Genomic DNA, 6,857 nt, shown 5'->3' with positions numbered 1-6,857 from the left:
AAAATCTGGCATCATTTGCTCACCTCATGTTGCTCTCAACACAGTTATTTTTCACTGCAATAGAGAACTGCATGTCTATTTTTCACACTACAGTTCATAGTTAACACATCCGTCAAGCTCTCGAAAAGTAAAAAAAAAAAAAAACACCATAAAAGGTTCATACGACACATGCATTATATTCCAGGTCATACAAAATCATGCAACAGCTTTAAGTTATTATTGATTATTATAGCTTAATATAATATATAGTTATTATTATATAATCTAAATTACTATCTATAATTTTTTTATGACTTTTGCATCAGTGATGTCAAAATATTGGAGCAATTTTTTATAATATATATATCTATATATATATATATATATATTATATATATATATAGATATATATATATATATATATATATATATATATATATACATACATACACAAATTGTTGCAATAAAACTGAAATGTAATTAGTTGTTTATTAGTTAATTTAATTATCTGTGATAAAACAGAAATGGCATCAGATCTGTTCTTCTTTATTTGTTTTTTTTTTTTTTTTTTTTATATTTTGTTGTGTATATGAGTGTGATGTGTTTTTGTGAAAGAGAAAATGTGTGGGGGAGAGTTTTTTTTATGTGTATGTTTTTGTTGTTGTGTTGTGGGTGTGGCACTCAGGAAGGGGCGGAGTTTAAGCGGACTAAATCATTGGAGCTAACTGCATACCTCACCAGACAAAAGTCTGATGTTTCACTGGAAGATCCAGTTATGAAATTATTATTAAACATTATAAGGTAAAAAATGTACGGGTGAATCTTTCGCGATAAGATCCAATGCATAATCACCAAACAATATGACTTCATAAGACTTGTAGTGCACTAGTCATATGGACTGCAGTGTTTTATTTATTTTTTGAAGCTTGACAGACTCACTATGAACTGTAATTGTGAGGTGAGTAAATAATGACAGAGTATTAATTTTTGGCTGAACTATTCCTTTGAAGCTAATGAATGAATGAATGTATTGCTGTATAAGTGTGTGTGCATGTGCGTGCAATGGCATATTTCAGGTTGCATTAAAAAGACCGTGAGGGATATAATCATACATGACTTGTTGCTGGATGGACAAGATTTACCGGAACTGGAATGTAAAAGATAGTAATAAGTAAACTATCTTAAAGCTGCACCAAATACAAACTAAACGACCAAAGACAAGTGGCAACCAATGACAGAGACAACCTGAAATGACACGAGGAGCAACGTTCCTGTTTGGATTTTAATGTGGAATGCTGCTACTGGGAAATGTAACAGAGAACCAAAGTCTTATACCAGCTTATTAAAGGAAAAACATTACAAATTTTTTTCTAAATATAAATATATATATAAAGATTAATGCTGACTAAGTGATATTACTTTGACTGTTTCTATCATTGTTGTTACTATAAAAGGATTCCACTTATTTATTTTATCTCCGTGTATGGCAAAAACCTTTCCAAAGCCAGTAAACTCTACAGAAACGTGTCTGTGTTTAAAAACATACATGTTGTGCGAGTCGTCATTATCATCAATCTGCATACAAACAAACATATGGTCAGGAATTCATGTTTAATGTAACACAAGCCATATGTACAGGCCAAAATATACTGCATTACAATGTGCTTAATGCAATGCCCTGGCAACCTTCCAGCAACCACATAGCAACTCCCTGGTAACCACTCAGAACATTCTAGCAACCTCAAAGCAATGTAGAAAACTTTAACAACACACGACAAATACTGTAACCACTATAACACAACCTCAAAGGTGGGCATTTTATCAAATGGTAACCACTCAGAACATTCTAGCAACCTCAAAGCAATGTAGAAAACTTTAACAAACTGGTAACCACTCAGAACATAAAACTTACCAAACACAAGAACACCCTGGTAACCACTCATAACATTCTAGCAACCTCAAAGCGATGTGGAACATTTTATCAACCACATAGCAACACCCTGGTAACCACTCATAACATTATAGCAACCTCAAAGCAATGTAGAAAACTTTAACAAACACATAGCAACACCTTGGTAACCACTCAGAACATTCTAGCAACCTCAAAGCAATGTAGAAAACTTTAGCAACAACATAGCAACACCCTGGTAACTACTCATAACATTCTAGCAACCCCAAAGCAATGTAGAAAACTTTATTATTGAAGCTTCTATTGTAGTGTTTAGACATGATCTATTACGTTAATAACAATTAGTGTTTAATGGTAAATATAAATAAAATAAATGGCAAAAATGTCAATAATAATAACACTACACACACACACACACACATACATATACATACATATATATATACATATGATCTATACGTTATCAATTAGTGTATAATATATATATATAATGTCAATATAACACTACATTATATATATATACACACACACACACACATACATACATACATATACATATACATATATGCACATTTGACTTTATTTAAATATTTCATTGTATTGCAGTATAATACAATATAAACTTGAAAGGGATGCACTTAATATTTCTAGATATAATGCATGTGGATCTGTTGCTTATAACTCAAGCAGTGAACACACACAAGCACACATTAGTGTCACCAACAACCTGTGATCCCGGCAGTCTCTGCCCAGCTGAGTCAGCGGGAAAAGCAAAGGATTCCGAAAGAGAAACAGACTGTTCTGGAGGCGAAGTGGTGGAAAGATTTGTCGGCCAAACCCAGAGGAAGGTGTATGGTAATGCTGGAGGAGGAAAGAACGCAAAATATGTGCGTGAGAACACAGGGGTGACCTGAGACCTGCTGAAATTATGGGAAAAAAAACCCCACCGACCCACAGGAAACACTCACTCCCTCTGTCTCTCTCACACACACGGTCCGTTAGAGCCAGACACGCAGAGGTCACGCTCACACATATTCACACACACCCTCAGTATGACACACACCGAACACGTCTGACACACAACACACCCTCAACCAGATGGACGCGCAGACCCACTCATATATAACGTGCCAGCTTCACACACGGATACAATAATCTGTTATATGCGGTATATTACTGGCAAAAACCAGACAAACGGGCGAATCACACAAATACTGGCAAAAACTCAAGGTCACATTTCACTCAAAAAACAGACCGTAAGAAATTATTCTGCATAAACAAAAATTAAGGCTGTTTTTAGGATCATTACAATTATTGCACTGTGACATGATGATAATTATACCCTCAACATTCTAATGACTAATTATTTTAATTGGTTTTAGAAATTACGTATTACCAAAGCACAAAAATAAAATAATAACACAATGTGCTATTTATTTTATTTATACTGATTTAAAAATAGAAAAAGTAATAATAATAATAATAATAATAATAATAGTAGTAGTACTAAAAATCTAATAGTAATAACTTTTCTAACTTAAACTTTTTTTTGAAAATATAAAGAAAACAATGACAGTTAAAAAAATAAATAAATTCAGATATGATGTATTACAGTAATGACAATTTGATTTTATTTTAATTTTTTTCCACATTATGGTCCTAGTTTTAAAAATATAAAGAATGTGTGAAAATATGAAGAAAATAAAATTAATAATAATAATACTATATATATATATATATATATATATATATATATATATATATAGAGAGAGAGAGACGAGAGAGAGGAGAGAGAGAGACGAGAGAGGAGAGAGATGAGAGATGTATTTATAGATTTTTTTTTCCGAAATGTTTTTTAAGTATATTGTATTATAAAATGTTTTTATATTTTTTTAGTGTATTTATAAAATGTTTTTAAGTATATATATATAAGTATACAGGCATGATGTATTACAGTAATAGCAATTAGACATTTTATTTATTTTTTTAACATTATTATAAAAAAAAAATTAAAATTAAATATCGTGAAAAAAGTCCAAAGTTAATAATTACATAAAGAAAATAATTTAGTAAATTAAATAATAACATTTATTATTATTATTATTATACTTGATTTACATAATACTAAATATACTTTATTTTTTACTTTTGATGTTGGAGTGAAATATGACCTGGACATTTGCTCATGACACTCAAATCAAACTTTTCTGTAACATGGGTAACATCCAGCCCCAAATATTCACTACTTGAAGGCCACTAATACCGCAGTGTAGAGACTGAATCCAGGTCATATTGCTGAGCAGTGAATAACCACAGCTCCATCTCACACACACACACACACTTTTCAGCACAGCAAACCACAACGACACTGACACGCCGCAGCCAGACCCACAATGTAAAACAACGAGCATTAAGTGCTCCTTCTCTCTCGCCGACACCACAGACAAATTACTTCTGACACACATTCCCTTTTTCCAATCCGTGAAGACGCACAGGCCCACGACGACAAAACTCTCCAAAGACAAATGCCCTTTCTAAATATGTATTTGGCTGAAATGGGCTGAATCGCCTCAACATTCCCAGACAAACATTCTCATGTCGGCCGCTGGCTGTAAAGCCGGAGGAATTGTTTGAAATGGGGGAGAGTCTCGAGGTGTGCCAGGAACCGCTAACAGGTGCAGCATTTGGGATTGTTTGTGTTTGTTTGGGAATGTTGGGGAAAAGACGGCTTGTGGCCTCTTCTGAACCTGCCTGTGCTAGTTTGCACACTCTTCTCGCTGGTTTGTTGTGAATTTTTCCAATCTATTCTGGACGAGTGACATTTATGCATTTAAATGCCTTAGTTTGCCAAGGAAAACCTATTGAGGACATATTAACATTTCCAAGCATAAGTCCACCCAGGGGTGAAGGTGTTTGGCAGGGGTCAAGTGTAACGTGTTTTATCCAACTGGAACAACACTTCTATCAGCCAATCATACTTGAGGAACCTGTGCAGAAGTTGCACTCAAGCCAGCCAATCAGATTACTGTTTTTTCTTCTGTTATTGATAATCAATTAGGACTTTCCTGAATCTTAACACTCCAAGCCACTGGTTTTCAAACTGGAATCAAGTTTAGAGAAAAATCATACTAAACAAACAAATAATAATAATAATAATTAATAAAGAGGAGAATTAAATAAACATCTAACATTATAGTGCAGAGTAAAATCAATCAATAATTGTTTTTTTTTTAAGACATTTAAAGATATTTTCCAGATAACATTTTAGACATTTATATTATTTAATCATTATTATATTATTATAATTATATTATTTAGACCCTCATAATGTATAATTCTCAAATTATACATTTTAGGATGGTCTCCGATAACACTAACCCATCTGAATAAGTTCAAACCTACAAGTTACTAACATGTATCGTAATCTGCTAAAAGAAAATAAAACTATTGGCTCCATTTTATTGGACTGCCACTGTCAGTGTGTTTATCACACAAACCAAGACAAGACAGGATTTCTAGAAGAATTCTCTCTTGGCACGAGTCTTGAATAATCCCCAGCCCACGGCGCTCTGTCATCCGCTTATTAATGAATCAATCAAGTGCTTTAACCAGCAGCTCATCAGGAACGTTCAGGCTTGTTCAGTTTGGATGAACTTGGGTCAGTCTAGAGAGGGAGAGAATGTAGATGATCAGTGACACCCAGTGGTCGCTCTGACAACACCAAGACATGCTGCCTTTTAGCTTCTCATTATTTAAGGGGAACTTCTGGAGTCAAGGTTCATATTGATTATTATTGTTAATCAATCAAGATTTTCTAAAGCTTAACTCTATTAAAATTAAAGGCCTGAAGTCAGAAACATACTCTAAAAGACAGTTGTTTTCAAACAATAAAAATATGATTAAAATGAAGTGAGATTAAAATAAAGTATAAAATAGACAAAATAATAAAAAAATATTAAAATAAAATTAGATAATAAAAAAAATAAAACATTAAAATAAATGTACAAATGATTAAAATATTTTAAAATTAACTAAATTTAATTTAAGCTAAATGTCTTGAATTTGAAAACTTGAACTTATTTTTATTTCAGCTAGTTGCCAAGGACACATTTCTCAAATACTCTGGAAAAGCTTGGCCAACCTGTTAAACAAACTTAACCAAATTATTGCACAAGCTGCATTACTGTGAAAGTAACAAACTTCAGTATTCAAGGAGCCGATAGTTTCCTTCACGTCTGTGACTTAAAAAAAGTAGCTTTTATAAACGTGTCAACAGCTTAATTAACTTTAACTAACCTGCTCAAGGAGATTTTCTTCAAATCTTTGCTCCGCTGTGACCGCAGTTGATCTGAAAGAGAAAAACTGAGCAAAGAAGAAAATGCATGCATTTGAACCACAAGTTTTTGCACTTGTGTATGTATGTTTTAGGCTTAGAATGATACACTAACCATGGTCAAGTACTTTATTCACAATATTTTTTCTTAAAAAACTCTTTTTTTTAATATTTTTACATTTTTTTTTAATATAATTTTGTTTGAAAATAGATTTTTTGTTTGATGATAGAGCAGGCATAGATGAAGTAAGAAGGGAAGATTGAGTTAAAAAGACATACAATGCCTAGCAGAACCATACAGGAGAGATGAAGAGGCCAATTAAATAGTAAAACAAAATTATAAAAACTAAAGACGAATGAGAAAGAGGCATCAGAGCAGATGGTCACCCAGCTGATCCTCGCATGCATGCAGACGGACTTCTGCTTCACGCCGTCTTCCTGAAAAACACCTGTGTCCCTGGTCCTGAAGAGAGATGTGGCATGAAAACGATAGGCGGCAGACATCCTGCACCTTCACCGCTCACTTTTCTGTCATTTCCGCGAGAGTCTGCTACTGTCCAGGTCTCTTTCTCTCACACAGCAGTTCGCAAAGTCTCGTTTACCTGTCCTTCATCCATACATCACTCCCAGATGCAC

The sequence above is a fragment of the Cyprinus carpio genome, chromosome A14, assembly GCF_018340385.1.
Source record: "Cyprinus carpio isolate SPL01 chromosome A14, ASM1834038v1, whole genome shotgun sequence".
Lineage (NCBI taxonomy): Eukaryota > Metazoa > Chordata > Actinopteri > Cypriniformes > Cyprinidae > Cyprinus > Cyprinus carpio.
The sequence above is the reverse complement of the archived record's forward strand: the minus strand, read 5'-3'. Positions refer to the sequence as shown.